Genomic DNA, 20702 nt, shown 5'->3' on the forward strand with positions numbered 1-20702 from the left:
ATGAGAACTTTCTTAAAACATGATTAATTTAATCCAGAAACAACCCATACTGATGAAAATATCCTTCCTAATTGTTAATGATGTTGAGGATCTCTTCACGTGTCTGTTGGCCAGATCTATGTCCTGTTTGGAGAAATGTCTATTTTGAGATACCTCCAACCTCTCATAATGCCAGTTATCAAAAAGACAACAAATAATTAGTGTTTGCACTATTGCTGGAATTGTAAACTGATGCAGCCACCATGGAAAATCATTTGGAGATTCCTCAAAAAGTTAAAAAATGAACTACCATATGGCTCATCTATCCCACTTATGAATACTTATCTGAAGAAATTAAAAACACCAGCTTGAAAAGATACATGCACCCCTTTATCAAGTGAAGCATTAGTTACCAACAATAATGAAACAATAACCAAGATATGGCAGCAGCCCAAGTGTCCCTCAACAGATAGCTTGAAAACTTATATCGATCTGCACGATGCTCATAGATGTTATAGCAGATTTATTCATAACTGCCCAGACTCGGAAGCAACCAAAATGTTCTTCAGTAGGTGAATGGATAAACTTTGGTACACCCAAACATGGAATATTATTCAGTGTTAGAAATGTGTTACCAAAGAAATGTGTTACCAAGACATGAAGAAACATGGAGGAAGCTTAAGTGTGCATTATTAAGTGAAAGAAGCCAATGTGAAAAAGCTACATACTGTGGGATTTCAACTATATGACATTAGAAATAAGGAAAAACTCTGGAGACAGTAAAAAGACTTGCCAGGAGTTTGGGAAGGAGAGTGGTAAAAAATATATGTGTCAGAAAGAAGGAGGACATTCAAAATGTACTTGCCTACTTTGCCTGGGCTCAGTCATATGTATGCGTGTGTATATAGGTAGATATGAAGCAAAATGTAGGCTACAGCATTATTTAGCTAGACAAAATTCACCCAGTAAGCAAAATAAGGGATTATTTATTTTGACTTGAGAATTTTCCTAGAGGTCATTTGCATGAATCTCATTTATTGGCTAATCATTTGATCATGTCTTTCCTATTCTGCCTGGATGAGCTGCGTCTACAGTACAGACTCTGAAAACTGAACCAGTAATAAGAAATCACTGCATGAGATCTTTTTTATGGGTTGGTCATGCTACAAAGGCAGCAGCAGAGGTTGATTTTTTTCTTTATTTCTAAGTTAACATCTTTTTTTCCTTGCCATCACATTTTTGTCAGTCTCGCCTTACAATTCTTTGTATCTGCCAACAGTTGGGTGCATTGAATAAATTTATTGTTCTCCCTGTTATTCATTTTCTCTCTACTTCCTTGATATTTCCAGACAAAAATGGTTTTTTTTATTTTTTACTCAAAAACAAAAGGTACTAAAAGGTTTATCCTCCACTGATTCTAATAAGTGCCATGTATTTTACCCTCAAACTTGCAGAACTAAGTATATATGTGATTTTAAAAGTCTCACATAAAAGTTTTTGTACCTTACTTTTTCCCTGAGTAGTATTGGTAGCATATATGTTGAACATGAACTATCTATCTATCTATCTATCTATCTATCTATCTATCTATCTAATCATTTATCTATGATGGTTAATTTTATACATCAATTTGACAGGGATAAGGGATATTCAGCTAGATGGTGAAACATTATTACTACATGTGTCTATGAGAGTGTTTTTGGAAGAAATTAGCACCAGCAGCCTCGTTACACCAGTGGCCCTCTAGTTGTTAGGCCTTTAGACTTGGACTGAGTTATGCCACTGGATTTCCTGGTTCCTTAACATTTAGAAGGCAGATTGTAGAATTCTTGGCTTCCTTACTGTATGAACCAATTTCTATAAAAAATATCTTCATATGTATCTCAATATATTTGCTATTGGTTTTGTGTCTCTGGAGTTGACTGACTAATGTACTACCTATTTGTCTATCCATCCATAAATAAACATATATTTAATTCTCTATATATGTAAACTATATAAACATATGTATATATAGTGTGTATATACATAACATATTATGAATAACTTCCTTGGAAACTGAAAACAAAAATTCAGTGAGATTTTATATGCAAAGCCCAAATGAAATATTAAGCAGTTATTTTTTATTGAAGCACACATTATTTAATTCCTGATCTATCTATTTTAGAAAAACTGTATGAAAAGAAAGAAAGAAAAAGAAAGAAAAGACGAAGGAAGGAAGGAAGGGAGGGAGGGAGAGAAGGAGGGAGGGAGGGAGGGAAGAAAAACATCAAAAACAAAAACATAATTTAAAGAAAAGATTTGTTCTTATTATTACTCTTTTGGGTATTGTTGGTTTAAATTCAGTCTCCATCATAACAGCCTAAGTAGTATATTAGTCAGGGTTCTCCAAAATCAATAAAAATCACACACATACACATCTCCTCTAACAAAGACTTATAGAAACACAAAATGGGAGGAGTGCACATCTAAAAAGAAAATGAACGCTTTGGTTGTAGGAATCACTGACTTAGTAGAAGAATCATGTAGACAAATAACCACCATACCTCATGGTGATTAGGTTCTATGGTTACATGGAAGAGAAGGTAGCTAACCCTGTTTAAACCAAGTGGTAAGAAGGTATTCAATTTAAGATGAAAAAAAAGGAAAGGCATATAACTTCTAATACATTGATGAACTCACTATTATTAAATCTATGTCTTAAACTAAATGTTCCCCATATTATACAGATTATTTGTTCAGAAAACTCATAGAATTTTGCTATATATCCAGACTAGGGACAAGTTTATTCTTGTTTTCTTCTAATATGGTATGCTTTCATTTTATACATTTAAATCCCTAGTCCATTTGAACTTGAACTTTATCTATACATATGGTATGGGAAATGATTTTTTTTACTGCAATACTATTTATAATTACAAATATTGCTAACTTTCTAAACATTCAAAGTTGGAGACTGGTTGAATCAACTATGCATGCATAATCAAAGTTGGAGACTGGTTGAATCAACTATACATAAAGCCTTCTGCAGCTATACAAATAATAAAGGCATCTACAAACTTATATGGAGTGGCATCTAAAAGATGCTAAGTAAAAAATAAAACATCAAAAGAACATATGTATACATGCATATGTGCTTGTATATATATACAGGGTGGGGGGAAAGCGGGTTTACAGTTGTAAGTACATGAAACATGGAGTTTGTTCTTGAATTATTTTTTATTGATTATTGCATTTGTATTACTACTGGAAACCTACTTCTGTCCCACCCTATATATGACCTCCATGAAATTCAAAGTCAGAGACTATTTGCCTTAGAGGTAACCATCAAGCCTTTGTTTCACTACTGAAGTAAATGAGACACAGTGGTCTGACTCCAAGGTCACAGATAAAGTCAGAAGTAAGACCTTCAGCACCCCAACACCAACAGGCTTGGAATGAACAGGCAGAAAGCTAGCATGAGTCCTATTAGAGCGAATATTAACTACAGTGTCTTTATCGTGCTAACGTTCCAGATGGTGGTGCTCTGCCCTGCAATACCTGCTGGTGGCTGCCTTACATCAGAGTGACCTAACCCACAAATTATCTCATCACACCACTTGCTTCAGAGAATAAATCAGGTTAGCAATTCTGAAAAGACAGGTGGGAATGATTATCACAGGTCGTTTCACTTCCCAACCTCAAGAAACAAAATCACCATTACAAACAATGTTCTTCTCTAGCAAAGGAATTATTATTCTGCACATTGTGTCTACTTATAAAATTTTGCTTCTTATTTGAATTCAGAGATAAAAACTGGAAATTATAGAACTGTGGGAGTTGCTGAACACAGTGTTCAATTTAAAAGGAAGGTATATTGATTACTCCCTTGGATGCACATAGAAAATTATTCTGAGTACATCATAAATTAGTTTTTAAGAAACCCTCAATAATGCTCAACGTATGTAATTTAACAAAACAAAGGTAGACCTTGTCTCATCCTTTACCATGTAGTAAAAGGAGAACAAACAGATGAAGCCTCACAAAGGATTAAAGAGACAGTATTAATTCATTCACGGTTGGCATGATTACAGTAATTTTTCAAGAACTCATTCATCCCAATGTGTTTACAATGTCTTTCTTACTGACTCTATAGTACCAAATCCAAACTTACTTTCCATCAAATAAACTAGAACACAAAATCAATGTATTGATTTTAAGGTGTCTAGGTGACAAGAGAGAAACATGTTTCCCATATTCTTTCTTCAGGTGATACTGAACATAGGGAAGAACAAAGGTCTGAGGATAATTACAGGAGTACTTGTCTCTCTTTTACCCCACATACTTTATTAATCATAGCTTCATTCCTGGGATTCCAGCTCTTCCTCCATCCCACCAAGTTTTCAGGCCTTAATTCTCCAGTCTGCAGGGCAGAGCCTTGTTCATAATTCTGCTCTCAGAATCCATGGTAGGTTATACAGTTTCTGTCATTTCTGCCCTGCTCCTGCCCTTCAGAACACAAGACTCAAGATTTATTTATTTTGTAATGAATAATAGTTATCTCACCATTAACTAAAGATCTGAGCACCTGATAAATGTTATGATTTAAAAGCAGATCTGGTTAAATGTTATGATCTCCAAAGGAGTGCATACATCATAGTATAAGTAGAAAGAATCTTTGATTGTTAGCATGGTAGTGTAGGACTATAAAATGACCATACAACCTGAAACTATACAAAATGATCTCAATAATCCATGAGAGAGATTACAAATGTCCTGTGACCTTTACTTTTTTTCAGACATCAAAAACACTCTTACTGTTGGTTATAAATATATGGGGAATAAAAATTAATATTTTAAAACTAATATTTATTTATTTAGTATATTATATCTTAAAATTACGAAAACTGAGAATTTAAGTGTCTTACTTATTTTTGAAAAGAAATGAACAATGCAGGATAGTTTGAATAGCATTTTTCTTCTTTTTGTTACATCACTATAGTATAGGACAAGCATCTTTTCTGTGGCTTGGTAAATTATCATGTTCCTTTCTAAGTTGTATCAACTTCCAACACTTTATCCCTTGTGCATTCAGTGTTGTGAAATATCTCTGGGACTTCTTTCACTATAAAGACTTTTGTGAATGTTACTTCCTCTAGGATATCTTCATCCTTCCCATCACAACTATGTTCCTTGCGCATGTCCACAAGTCTGCAGTCATTAACTTCCTTCAGCTGTCTCTAGAACGAATACCTCTATAGCTGGCATTTCTTCTCTAAATCTCTGAGGATGGGTCCCTTGTAGTACAAGCTTCCCCAGCTAGATGAGGGTTCTAGGAACCCATCTCTATCAGTGTATCAGCTGCTATTAAGCTGTGAAAGGCAACATTTGGCTTCAGTGAATTTGTTCTGGAAGACTCTTTCAATGCACATGCCCACTTCATGTTGGGTGATTTACAAGACCAACTGCCCACATGGTGCTGAGTGGTGAGCAGTTTTTGACCAAAAATGGCATGACCCCCATGCCCCACTCTTCCTATTCACCTAACCTCACCCCGAGTGACTTTTTTGTTTCCCTGATGAAAAATGTCCTCAAAGGGAAATGTTTCACCCATGTGGAAGAAGTGAAGCAAAAAATAGCAGAAGCACTAAAAGCCATCAAAATCAACAAGTTCAAAAACTGTTTTGATCATTGAGGAAAAAAACCTCTCATAAATGTATTGCATCAAATGGAGGGTAGTTTGAAGGTAACTGAAGTTTAAATAAGTAAAAATAAATACACAAATTTTCAATAAATAAATTTCATTTTGGGGGTCCCTCCTTATATTTATTTTCTATTTAAACTTCACTTTCAGCATTACTTTTCATTTCTTTGTTGCACTTTCATCTTTGTTGGCTAATACTTTCAATTATCTATTTTTGTAAGATTTCAGGTGGGCTTATCACCAGAAGACAAGAAAGCAACATAACTACACATTTTGCTGTCTGTGTGTGAACTGAATAACAAAAAAGTGTTCAGTAATTAATGTTGACAGACTTTGAAAGAAGTGATGTTATCAGTCACTGATCACATGTATCTATTATTCACATAACTTGTGGACTGAAGATCCGGCAGGGACATGTGTGCAGTGCTAACCCTGAATATGCCCTGGTAACCAAAATGTGCACCATACTGTTGAGAGACTGGTGTTACTTCTTCAAACCATGGTAACTGAAATTCATGTCTATTAAAACGTGCAAAGCAAGGGCTGCCTGTATATTTTTGTATATCAACATGTGTGTACTTATGCATATAAGATTTCTCTAAATAAGCCAAACCTTGTTCAAAAATAATTGAAGAAAGATGGTCCCAGAAATTAGTTTTGATTTTTAAGATTCTTTATTTATTCCTCCTGAAAATTACCATAACAGATATGGTGAGACAAAAATCTGAAACTTCAAAATATGACAAGAACTACCTTTCCTGGCCAGCTGCTTCTTAGCCACCATCAACATCAAATACAGATGTTCTGTATATAGTACTCTCCAGGTCCAGGTCAGAGAAAGACAAATACCATATGATTTCTCTTATATGTGGAATCTAATGAACAAAATAAACAAACAAACTAGAAAGGCTCATACATACAGAGGACAGACTGACATCTGTCAGAGGGGAGGAGGTTTGAGGGGCTGGATGAAAAGGGTGAAGGGATTAAGCAAAACAAAACAAAACAAAAAACAACTCACAGACACAGACGATAGTGTGGTGATTACCAGAGTAAAAGGGAAGGGTGGAGGCAGGAGAGGGTAAAGGGGGATAAATGGTGAGCACACAAGACAATATACAGGTGAGGTAATATAGGAGTGTACACTTGAAACATATATAATTTTATTAACTAATGTAACCCCCATGAATTTGATGAAAATAAAAAATAAAAAATTGAAATAAGTTCAAGAAACAATCAAACAAAAAAATGTTTTGTGTGCCCTAAGGCTAAGATATCTTTTCTCCTATAAATAAGTAGATGTCAGTGGCCTTTGTATCTGTAAAATTCCATTTGACTTCCTTTATTTACTTCACACAAAAATGTAGTCACTGACTATCAAGGCAAGTACTACAATTAATTGTCACTAAAATAATAAATGATTACATAATGAATTTTATGTTCCCATGACAGCAGAACACAACGTGATGGTTTCATGCCTTTTGGTAGCACCTTCAAAGTTCCTTCTAAGTAATCATCAGAGCAACTACAGAATATTGAAGGAAAGTCAGAAGTACTCTCTGAGATACTGCTAACTCAGAGGTAAGAGGGCCCTGACTCATGCATGCATAATATTGCAACAGCATTAAAAAGTGCTGCTGCTTTATTATCTTCCTTTCATCCTTGTCCTCTTTCCTTTGATGTCACCAAAGCATCTATGAAATATAGAGCCATTATCTGTTAGCTGAACATCAAGGATATGTGCAGAAAAAAGATCATTTGTGCTGGCTAGTCATAGGCCATTCTAGGGAAGGTGAGCCTAAGCTAGGAGTTTTGGAGGAATTGAAAGATTAGGTCTGAGAACTACTCAAATTTTTCTGGGGAATCAGTGTATGAGAGAATAATAGAACATTGCACCCTGTCTGATGTGGCTCAGTTGGTTGGAGTGTTGACTTGTACATCAAAATGCTGTGAGTTCAGTTCCTGGTCAGGACACATACCTAGGTTGTAGGTTTGATACCCAGTTGGGGTGCATAAGAGAGGCAACCAATTGATGTTTCTCTCTCTCTCTAAAATCAATGAACACAGTTTTTAAAAAGAACATTGCTATTATATGCTCAGTTCATGCAAAATCTGAGGCTGAAGTTACAAAATGATTAAAGCTTTCCATAATCAATAAAAAGTGCTCTAATGCAGAAGACAAATGGCAGTTTCGACATGTTAGTCAATAGTTGTCCTTTATGGCTAGTCAATTTAAAGTTGGAGATAGCATTAGCACCTGTAACATCCAGCAATAGGACTCATAGACAGTCCTCAAAAAATGCAATTAAAAAACTCTCTGAGTAATGGAGAGAGCAACAAAAGCACCCCAGAGACAGACATAAAAGTGTATTGTGCTTGAGATCAGCTGAGACATAGTCCCCCACTTCCCAAAGTTGTGGATTGGTCTTCGAGCTGAATGTGAAAGGAAGTCCACCAAGGAACATAAACTCTGTCTAGAATGGACCTCCTGAGCAAATGATAATAGCTGCCTTGTTGGCTGCAATGAAAATAATGAAGCTGAACTCACTTTCATGAAAAATAGAACTGCAATAGATTTAGAAAAAAATTGCACTGTATCCATCACAGGCATGAGAAGCATGAGTCACAGCACAGGTTGAGTGTATTTCCCAATCCTGGGCTAACCCTGTAGTGAGGATCCGAAGGAAGGCTTAGCTCTCAAGGTCAGAAAGTTAGAGGGGAAGAAGTTATACAAGCTTTTATAATTACTCTCACTCAGCCATCTCACGCTGACAATTCTGCCTTCTGCCTTTTGTTTCCAATGGGGCAATACAAGTACCTTAGCTATAAGCGGAGAACTTCAGAAACACCCAGGCCTGGGGTGAGTTAGAAGCTATTCCTAGGGTAAGACAAGACTACAGGGGGAGAAGAACAGCATTTGTGTAGAAGAAAATCCTGTTTGCTTTCCTCTCTAGACTTATAATAACAGGGTGCCAGTGACCTGAGTGTATTTAATTATTTATATGAAGGTTATTAGTGTGTAGATAGGAAGTCCTTATTGAAGTTTATACATTCCAGCAACCTGCAGTGAAGCTATGTAAGACACTGTTCTTGCTAAATTATTAAGATATAAAATGAATAATGAAGGGCATGTTAGTGGAAACTTACCTGAAAAATGCCCAAGGTAGGGAAAGAAAAGTAAGAGTGCAGGGGTGATGAGTCACCCTGTCCCGTAAAGGAGAGGAAAGCCATCTTTCTCATAAATTAGTGGGTGATGGGTGTATCCATAGCAGTGACACAAAAAGCAGCAATATTTGGACTTAATGCACCCACCTCATGGAGGGCCCTGATATTCATCATCACAGTACCCTGATAATTTACTGATTCACGGTATTGTTTTTCCCAACTCCTATAACCATAAGCTTTTCTTCCATTAAGGGGTTTGTATTGACTTAACCTTGTCTTTATCCATGGAAAGGAAAAATATAGGCAGTTCTTGCCGCAAATAGAAGGACAGGTCATAGTTTATTGATTTTTCCTGGACCTCTTGTCCAGACCCTGTAGTACCTAAGTTCCTATCTTCTTAGTACCTCTATGTAAATATGTGATTTCTACCCTTATTAATGTTGTGTCTCCCTGCCTGGGTCTCTGACTTGTGTAACACCACTCCAATTGCATTAGTTCCAAGTGCTGATACAATAAATGACCGCAAATGAAGAGGTTTAAAGCAACCAAAATGCATGATCTTTCTGTTCTAGAGATCAAAAGTCTTAAATGGTTCTGCAGAGCTGCAGTCCTTCTGGAGGTGCTAGGGAAGAATCTGTTCACTTGTGTTTTGCAGCTTTAAGAGGTTTCCTAAATTTCTTGTCCATGGCCCTGCATCACTCTGACTGTGCTTCAATCGTTAGGTACCCACCTCTCCCTCTGTCTGCATAGTCTCATAGACTCTGACCCTTCATAGTTTCATAGCCTCCTTGTTATAGGGACCCATCTCAAAATTCTTAATTCAGTCACATCTGTGACATCCCTTTTACTGTGTGAAGTAACATACTGACAGATTCTGCAGATTGGGACAGGGGCACCTTTGGAGACCATTTTTTAGCTTACCACATATATGTACCCATTAAATCTTGTTATTGAATATATCCTCCTAGCCTACATCTGGGGCCTTGTTATTTCAGGAGCTTTTATACTTAAAAGCAAGCATGCTTCTCATAGTGAAATGTAAAAATTCTTTATTGATTCACAGATTCTGAGCCCATGGTTCTTCCCACCTCCCCGTTTTGATCCTCCACTTTGTTACAGAAAGAAAAGAACTTATCCCTGCCCTATAGTTATAATGTTGGGCCTAGAGCCCATGAATTTAAAGCCTGAACCTGCCCCATGGCTGAGCCGGAACTGGCCTCTTAGACAAGCTGAATTTCTCAGATGCTTTGGTTGCAGTGTAAACCAATCAGACTACCAAAAAGTTGAAAAAAAGGATAAAAACAAAACCAAAAAACCTCTGTCTTATTTGAGGTAGGTATTTTGCTGGGTTCTTCTTACATTTTTATCCTTATGTATTCTGTGTCTACAGTACAACAGGCTTATAGGCAACGCACTTATAGAGTGAGTATCTGGTCAATCGAGGTGTTCTGTAAATATCCATTTGCTATTTGTTTTTGTAAATTTCATATAATTTCATATGTGCTTGAGATTATTGGGCTGTTTAGCTATGGATGAGGTTTGATATGCCCCAATTTTGTGAAGTTCTCTAACAGATCTAATGATCTGATTTATAACACTCAGATGCCCATTTCAAATATTTGTCCCAAAAGCCCACAGGGGGATTTTAAAATTGAAGTCCAGAGACCCACATATGAAAAAGGAATTATTTGTGCAATTGTTTGTAAAATTTAGTAAAGTGCTTCTCCAGGGAGAGATGGCATCATAAATGACCCCTTCAAATGCCACATCAAAGTGAGGACAAGTTTGGAGGAAGTTTTGGATACTTGGAAAAAACATATTCAACATAAAAATTAGATTTATAATATGACTTATTTTCATTGCATCATATGAAATGTAGTCTTAAATTTTAAATAAACTTAAAGTAAAGCCTATGGTTTTTAAGTACATTTAAAGGGCACTAAATAAAAGAAGCTGAGACACACTGTACTGCCTAAAAATTTGCCTCTGTTCATAAATGCAAATGAAATTTTTCTCTTTTAGATGGATTTCTTAATTACATTTTTTTCTATTTAGTTTTCATCTTTCCTGGTTTCCATGGTAAGGGATATGCGCACAGATAGAGGGCAATAAAAAGAGAGACTATGTAAATAAAAATAAGAAAGAAGTGTGGAAACAAAGTGGAAATATGGGATAGATAGAGATTTGAGAAACGTGTAATAGCCATTGCAAGGAAGAAGGGCAGACAGGTATATTCAGAGGAAAGAGTTGTTTTAAAAATGTGGAAAACTTGATTTTAGCTGTGAGTGGTGCAAAACTGAATCGCTCTCTCATTCCCATTCCCTACAATCCTCCCTGCCAGAGTTCCTAGGCTTTGTGTTGTTCAAAGTGTTCGGGTGGAACTTAGATAATGCAAACCTTTAAAAGGGTTTTTTGCCTAACAATTTTCAAACTTCGGGCTTTAGTTTTGTCTTATTTTCCAAATTACCATCTTCAAAATTTTGGGGGTGAGCACAGGAAATGAAAATTTTGGAAGAGAAATATTACCGTATGTTGCAGTGTATAATGCGCACTCATGTTTTTGTGCGCATTATACATGGGATTATTATGTCCATTATTATACCCATAGTATGCAATCATTATGCCCATGTATAATGCACATCCTGGTTTTCCTCTCAAATGTTTGGACAAAAAAGTGCACATTATAATGGCAAAATACGGTAATTTAATAGTGTTTTATTGTTTTCCTAATGAAATAGATATACAAACATTTACATTTGAGGGATTGGTATACATTTCAGGACTTAGATATTCAGTATTATTGAACTAGGTAATGTTATGATTATCGGTTTAAGATTTTCATTTTGAAAAAGTCTTTCATGAGTACTCAGGCCATTTCTTAAGTATTGTGTTAATGAGAAAATCACAAGCAATAGGTTTCTGTCTCGGGCTTATTATTCAATGTAGTAGAGACAAATTGTTCTGGCTGGTTCTGTCTCAGCAACGGGGTTTCTCTGTCATCTCCAGGACAGGCAGCCAACCAGAGCCCAATCATTTTCTCCGTGGCAGCCAGCACTTTCCCTCTCATTCAGAGCTCTTTTCACCTTTTTTCAAAAAGCTATACATCTTGACAAGAGATTACAGAGCTGTGACTTTACAGAGGAGCTATCTGAAATAATTAGCCTTTTCCTTAGAGGAACCTGCTTGGAAATTTTCCACAGATGTTACAGAAGGTACAGACATTTTAGATTACTTCCCACCTGGAGTTTGCCTCTTTTCTCAGTATAATTTCATTCATTCCCCAAATGCTGCTTATAGTCTGATCTCTCATCAGTCAATAGCTTTTGATCACATGCTCTGTATTTAAATATTTGCTTATTAAATTGCTTTCTGCAATGAAAAAATAAACTTTGGTCATGAAACAGGACCCAATGAAATCACAGTAGAAGATTATTTCCAAAATGGGTTTGATCTACTAAGGTATAATTTAAAAAGTGTCAGAGTTACATAAAGAAAACTTAATTTACTGATCCAAGGCATCAATCAACAAGCACTCCTATAGCACCTACTTTTAGTTCTAGCAACTGATGTCTATTTATATTTTATGTTTGCTGTTAACTACATTATTACCAGTTTTCCTTTAAAAATGCATAATGCTTTACTTGAATTTAGGTATTTGCTCTTCCTAATCAACTCTCAGTCTAATGGGTAGCATGCATCTGACCAATTACAATGACCCAGTGCCTATGGTATTTACAATGGTAGAGTTATTGCACTTTCAAAAGTAGTGCTATCAGCTTGAAACAGATTGAAAGCTAGTATCTCATAAAATTATGAGCCTTAGAAAATGACATCTCTTTGTCTAAGTTAATTTGGATATTCATACTGTATTCTTTCATTTGTTGACTCAGCAAATATATACTAAGTGCCTAATATTTGCCAGATATACTAGGCTTTAACAGGTGTGTATATGTAAAATTAAGATGAATTTGGGATCTTCTTTTCAACTCCATGAATTATTAACTTGGGATATGAAATCTCATTTACATCAACTACCATTAGTTATTTAAACTGATTTTTAAACTGATAATATAAAAAGCCATACAAGGCAGTAGTTAAGAGTATAGGCTCTAGGAAGGCCCTGGCCTGGTAGTTCAGTTGGTTAAACATCTTCCCAATATGCCAAGTTTGTGGGTTCGATCCCTGATCAGGGTACATACAAGAATCAACCAATGAATGCATAAGTAAGTGGATCAACAAATCTCTCTATCTCTGTCTCTCTGTCTCTTCTCTCTCCCCACCTCTGCACCCCTCTCGAATCAGTAAATAAAAATTAAAAAAGCAAAGCATATGGGCTCTAAAATTCTAGAGTCAAAGTTCAAAACCCAACTTTACCCCTTGCTAGTTAGGGGACCTTGTGCAAATTATATACTGCCTCTCTGCCTGTTTTCTCATCAATAAAATATTTAACTTTGGGTTGTTATCAAAGAAGATACCACTTCTAAAATGTTAATCATACCTCTTGGCATGTATTATACATGTTATATGTATGAACAGAAAGACAGTGAAAGAATGAAATAAATACTTGATTGGGGCATTTGTTGAAATAATTGCCTAATTGGTTTCCTTAAACAGGTGATGAAGTGATTGAGAACACTATTCTTTTGTGATGCTGCCCTTACATCCTAGAACTTCCTCTTCATGCCTTTTGAAGTTGAGATCCTCATAAGAAAGGGAATGTGTTGAGATGGAGCGCTGCATGCTAAGCTGCTAAGCTGGGAAATCTAACGGCACCAGGTTTTACCTTAGCTATGACTGGAAAGAGATCAGAACAATACTGGTACAAGCACAAACAAGCTAATGCACTCATTTAGTTGCAGCAAGATTATTGTTTCTCAGTTCCCTATTCAGTTCATCACCCACAGTCACCAATGGCTAGTACAGACTGTAGTGTGTATGGATAGCAGGAGAGCGGGTGAAATTCTCAGTAAACATATGAGGAATCCTAGCCTCTCCTAGGGAGTATGTTTTCTATTTTCCTGATGTGAATAAAATATTCCGTCCCTTTGGAACCACCAAAGTCGACTCCAAGGGTGTGAAATTGACCGTTGCTCATGTATTCTACACTGACATGCTAATTTTTTTATTTGGAGAGCTAGAGATACTTGAATTTGGATGAATTGTTCTCTTGCTCTCAAAGTTTATGTTGTGTGCTTTTCTACTACTTGGCCTTGTTTGTTTTGTTGTCACAGGAAAATTAGCGAAGAAGTGAAAATTTGAATTAATGCATCTGTGTTTCATGGTTATGAAATAAATTACCATTATACAAAAAAAGGTACTTGGTCTGGCGTGTGTGTACATATGTGTACAACTTAAATTTAAGACTCTGTGAATGTTGTTATATTGTTATCTTTTGCAATGTGATTGATTTGGGCAGTGATATTACTCACACTTTATAATTCATGTAACCTTTACATGTCTTGTTCTCAAACGTCAAAGACTATATGTAACTGGAAATTCAAGTATCAAATATTTTTGCTGGAAAAATTGATTATTCTATTTTAAATTGTGAGTTTTTCATTTTACTCACTTGATACAAATAAATTGATTCATATCTATTTTTTGAATTATAATGCATTTTGATGAATGTCAAAGTATCCGTCAGTTCACCCTCATGTAACAGCACTATTCTGATCAATAATGCTTTCTTTAGCACAGTTGGTCTCCTCACACACAAAAAGCTCCCCTGTGTTACATCCACTTAATGATGCCTCACTTGTTTCTCCAGGTGATATATCGTTGTGCAAAAAAGCCAACAAGATGGAGAAATTGTGTATGCCTATTGTGTTTGAACTAGAATAAATGTGGCTAAAAGTCATTTTCCTCTGGCCTAAAATGAGTCTATGTCTCCTGGCCTGGAGAATAACAAATTTCTGTCACCTATAAAATGTGGTTCGTTAATGCTTCATTCTACTAAACCCAGTACCTGTATAGTCTATCAAAAATGACTAAAAAGGGTCAAAATACAAGTCACTATTATCTGTCCTACTGTCATTTTCTTATTTTTTTCTATGCTAGCTTTGTTCACCTACTTTTGGCTTGATATTTTTAACATTCAACCAAAAACATCAGAATAAAATTTGTGGGTAACAACAATCAGCAATACCAGATTACACAGCCTAAAAATCAAAATTGAAGAAATGTTAAGATTTGCTGAAGTCAACAGTGAAGGCATTGCCAAAGTTTTCCTTTTTTAAGTAACCTTCACTCCAAATGGCTTATGTTATTTCCCATACAGTAGATAGGCAATTACCTCTCTTCTAATATCAATTCTTTCAAGCAATCTTTTCTTCACCATTTCACCTTCTTGGCTTTCCTCACCTTGTATTGATGGGGTAGTATATTTCTATTACCTTTGCAATCTTTTTCCATTCCCCTTAAAATTGAATTAAATTTAGTCTGCTGTTCTAAACATGAAGTGCTGGCCCATCTGAGTTATTTAAGCTCAAAAATGTGTAGGATTTGATTACTTCAATTCAAACTTCATATGTGACAAGTTTGTCCAGCATAGAGACCTAAGATTATTTTTGAAACAAGAAATTTTCTCCTTGTGTTTGTGACTTCAGGTAATACCTATGGTAGGACCTCATTTAGCACAAACCCCTGTGGTCTCCCAGGCCATGTGGCAGCTGCTAATCAATTGATCTGGTTATCAACTAAGAAATGTACCTCGTACATTCCCCTTTATCTTAACCTTATACTACATGTTTTCTGCAGTGTAGATATTGGAACTATTTTAAAAGTCTATTAAAAATCCATGTATACAGGTTAGTTTAGCACAGAGAACACAGTTTTTATCTTCACATCTGTTGTCAAGATAGTTCACTCTTCCAAGTTTGGCTACTAAACTGGTCAGCAGTAGTTTGCGGAAAAGTTAGTGGTAAATTTCTTCTCAGGTTTAGCTTTGCTATCTAGAAAATTTGGAGCAGGATCAGTGATAGCTGAACATTTAATTTGCATGGTCTGTAAACCTACTAAAGTTGAAATATATTGAGATACATACTTGCCCCAAGAGGGGAAATAAACAGTGTGCATTAACATGTGATGAGCATTTGGGCCATCATTTTATGTAATCCTGTTTTATGAGTTTTAGTTGTTCTTTAAAAAAATCAAAATCATTTATTTGCAAAATGAATCCTATGAGATAAAATTTCTGTGACCTTTGGCTTATTAGCTAGAGTGTTAGAAGAAAAAGTGAAACAACAGCAAAATTCAAAATGACAGAAGATTGACATCCCAGCAGATGGAGAAGTAGAATTGTTGCTAGGTTTATAGATCTTAACCAATTCCACTTATTTTATGTAATTTATTTAAATGTTATTTTTCAGTACAGTTGTATATATGCCCATAGTTTAAAAACAACAGATATTTAAAAGTAGAATAAAAAGGAGAAAAAGCATGACAATACTCAGATAAAACCATCTACATGTTTAGAATCCTTATTACTAACCCCCTTTTAATGAATATTTTGCTTAATTTAACATACTTATACCACAAATATTATTCTTATTTCTAAAAACTTACTTACCATAGCACAAGTGTTTCTCCTAACATAACTTAGAAAAAAGATTGTTTATTTTATTGGCTGTGTAACTGCTTTGGTAATGCCTACTACTCCATTGTTTGCTTCACGGTCAGGTACTATGTTTGCCCTCATAACAGAGTTTGAACACCGTTTGCATACACCCACTCCTTTTAATATGCTCCAGGCACTTTCCTTCTGAGAGCTCCTAGAAGCAGAGTTATTCTCTCAATGAATAGAATCAGTCCCTGTCACCCACAATTGTTCTAAATTTAAAGTAATTTACCCGCGGTAATATTTTGGAAAATATTATATCATATTTATTTGTTGTCACAAGAAACCTATGTTCATGTGGCTTTAATCATATAATATTTTGCTTTCTAAATTGGCTACTTATATACATTCCTTAATTTAAAGAAATCTTTGAGGGTTGCAATTCAGAATATCAGAATCTTTCTAATAACCCAGTTTTCACTGGAGATAAGAAATAATAATTGGTGTCCTTAGATGAACAATATACTTCAAGTCCAGACTCTTGGACATTTAACTTAACTACACATTATATCTGCATATCTTTCTATCTTATGATCATTAAAATGTAAATTATCTTTAGTACAGTATTCATACTGTATAAGGTATAAGACCTTTGGGGTTTTGTCTACTGCACAACACATAGTAGGTTCATGGTAAATATGACACAATCTTAACTGAGTAAAGACAAAATAGTATCCACATGTATAGCTGAACATTAGTGCTTCTTTCTAGGGATTTAAAATTAGATTTTTAAATGACCAAATAATGTCAGTGAATTAATACATTATGCACAAATACACTCTGCAATTTCCAGAGGGAGTTTGTAAAACTAGTAATTATCATAAATCCACAGAGATTATTGCTTATCAAAAAGTAATATTAGAAAGAATTATACTGTATTTGTAAGCTATAAAATATAATATAAAAAATAAAGAAGATGCTTATAACACCCCTCCCAGAAGAGTGAGAACTTTCTTTCCTCTTTAGTGAAGCTATGCTAACTTTATTTTTTAACTTCCTTATAAGAGAAGTAAGTAACATATTCTCTCCTGAAAAAGACAATCCCTGTGTATGTTCCTAACTGCATACCCTAGGGAGCTAAGCAATTTCTTGAAGCATTTGGGTGAACGCCTTCTAACAAATCATGACTAAAGACTATTTTTCCAAGAAATCATATAAAACTCATGGACACAGATGACTGTGGTTATTACAGAGGGGAAGAAGGGTGGGGTAGGTAGGAGACAGTAAAGAGGAGTTAAATGGTGACAGAGGGAAGTTTATCTTTGGGGAGTGAGCACACAGTACAACATACAGATGATACATTACAGAATTGTACACCTGAAACATATATAATTTTATGAACCAATGTCACCCCAATAAATTCAGTAATTTTTTAAAAGAAAAAATCATGTAATTTCAAATATTTAGCTACTTAGAGAATCCAGAATCTACCTATTATTAAGGAATGTTATTATTCTGATGAGAGTTGTTCTCATTTTTTAGAACACTTGGCAACAGGTAATAATACAAACGGAGAGGGAGTAATAAAAGTAATAATTATTCCAGGTAAAATAAAAGTTTTTTCTATATAATACTTTCCAACTTATATCTTTAATTCTGCAATTACCTATTTACCACATAATGTTTAGTGGACTCAATAACTGATGCACAATTAAATACATTTTAATTTATTTAAAAATAAAACATTCAAAATTAAATGCAGCAAAGCTGCTGTCCTCAGAGAGCTTATGGCATGAAGGGGACAAACAAGTGAATTACGGAGCACATTAAAGTGTGATAACTGTTGTGTACGGGTAGTGTGCTGACTCCTTCGGTGCACAGAGCAAGGCCCCGGGGCTCTTGACTGGGGCTTAAGGAAGATTTCTTTTGAAAGCTATGTTCAGGTCAATTTTCAGTAAAAGATGTGTGGAATCATATGTTCCATAGGTCACCCTGCAGGTGCTCCCTGGGAAAGCCGAAGTGGGCTTTAATGAAAACGCCATGATGATCTGTTCTTAGCATGTCTGTGCACTCCAAGTGTGAGGACTCATTGGGCTGAAGTCTTCCCGAGTGGTGACTACTCCACATGATGATACTCTTTGGAAATCCCTCGCAGTGATGTTAATCCATGCTTCCTGTTATCAAAGCTCCAATGTCATTATGATTTTTTTAAAAAGTGAAACAAAGGGCAAAGATGAAGAAATTTTATTACAAGTGTTTAAAATACTGCAAGTCGGATCTCTGGGGATTTGGGAGCACCTTGCATATGCTGAAAGGAAAGTGTTTCTAAAGCTTAAAAAGAAGTTCAAACTAAAGTCAAGTATACATATTTTAAAAGTTTCTTCTAGTCTTTCTCCAGACTTTTTAAATAAAGCAATGTTATTTATTCTACTCAATCCTTATACGTTAACAGAGCTGACAATGTGGGAGGTATTTGCAAGCTGACATTGCTGTTATAATTTCTGTGAAAATTTCAATGTCTAAGTGAAACATGAGGATCTTTAGAAAGATAAAAGCCATTCTTTCTTAACTTAAAAAAGTGTTAGTTCTGCAAATGACCTCTAAAAGAAAACCTTCTCAAATGTTATCTTTTATGGGTAAAGAGAGTTAAATCACTTCATTGAAATGTAAGTAATATGAATAAGACAGTTCTTATTATAAAAATTTGCTAGGGCCCTTTTATTTAGCTCAATAACACTCAAATGACTATAGTGATAAACTTCAAAATTGACAGTAGTAGAAAATTTTTCCTCTAACATCAAGCCAACACTTAAGAAAATTGCTGCCATATTTTCTAAGTTACTAATCTTTACAATGAAATATATTTTCTATGCTAGACAAAAATGTTCTTCTCTATTTTAATGTGAACTACTTTGTTTTGTCCTTTCTATATTTGCCTTTAAGTCATTTGTTTGAAAAGTAACTGTAGAAAATGTTTCATTTTCTTTTATTGATCTCAGTAATGGCATTTTGTTATATCAGAAAAGGTGAATGTAGAGTTAAATTGTACCCCTTTTTAAAAAAATTTTTTTAAAGATTTTATTTATTTAAGAGAGAGAGGAAGTGAGGGAGGAAGATAGGGAGAGAAACATCAATGTGTGGTTGCCTCTCATGCATCCCCTACTGGGGACCTGGCCTGCAACCCAGGCATGTGCCCTGCTGGGAATCAAACCAGCAACTCTTTGGTTTGCAGGCCAGCACTCAATCCACTGAGCCACACCAGCCAGGGCTTTTATAAAAATGTGTTGTAAGTCTTTTGTCCATAAAACTTCTCAAAAATATTTATTTGTACCTGAATTCCTTCATCCAAACTTTCTATTACTTCACTGTGGTTACTTCTCTGACAGAAAGTGATCAAAAATGCTTTAATCAGTTCATTTCCCTTTTGCCTTAGAGTATTTCCCAGGTAGCGAAAAGTTTCCTCAATTCCCTCTCTTAACCTTTCCATGTGTTGGTTTTCCATAAATCATTCTATAATTTAACCTTCCACCACCATCAAACCCTGTCATTTATATCAAGGAATGCCCAAGTATTTCCTTTTACCTGTCTAGATGTAGCACAGGTAAACTCTGTGACTCCCAGTTTATACTTGTATTTGCCTAAAAACTTACCTCTGTAAATAATTTATCCCAAACTTCATTTTCAAAGTCCTTTATCCTATTGACATTTACCCCGAAATTTAAACACATGCATTTATAATAACACAGCCAGGGGATAAAATTTAGGTTTGCTACTAACTTTTTCTAAGTCTGTGACTTGACTCTCTGAAGCTCAAGTTTTGCATCTGTATTATAGGAGCAATAATTATTATTATTACAGAGTGTGCTGTGAATATTAAATAACGTAAATAATCTAAAACTGTTAGCTAAATGCCTAGCTCATTGGAAGAACTGAATAGTTGTTCACTCTTCTCATTCTTAATAATTTTATTACTCTGCTGTTTTTGTACAGGAAATGTGTAATGAAATGAGATACAGTGAAATAAACATGGGGTTTAAACTTAAACAGATTTGTGTTTGTAATCTGACTTATGTCTTATTATCTGGGTGACTTTGAGTGTCTTACCCTTTTTAAGCCTTGTGGTGATAATTCAATGACATTTTGTATAGGCAGCTGACATAAAATTTGTCCTTATTAAGTGTCTGTTGAATGAGTAACATACATTCATGTATGTATACTGTAGTGTTGGTCTTAACTGCTTCATCTTTATTAAGTCATTCAGCAAAAGATTATTGATCACATATGGGCTGTAAGCCATGTTAGGCACTGGGAATAATTTCA

This window comes from Phyllostomus hastatus, unplaced genomic scaffold (assembly GCF_019186645.2).
Source record: "Phyllostomus hastatus isolate PE091 unplaced genomic scaffold, TTU_PhHast_1.1 phas_scaffold_78, whole genome shotgun sequence".
Lineage (NCBI taxonomy): Eukaryota > Metazoa > Chordata > Mammalia > Chiroptera > Phyllostomidae > Phyllostomus > Phyllostomus hastatus.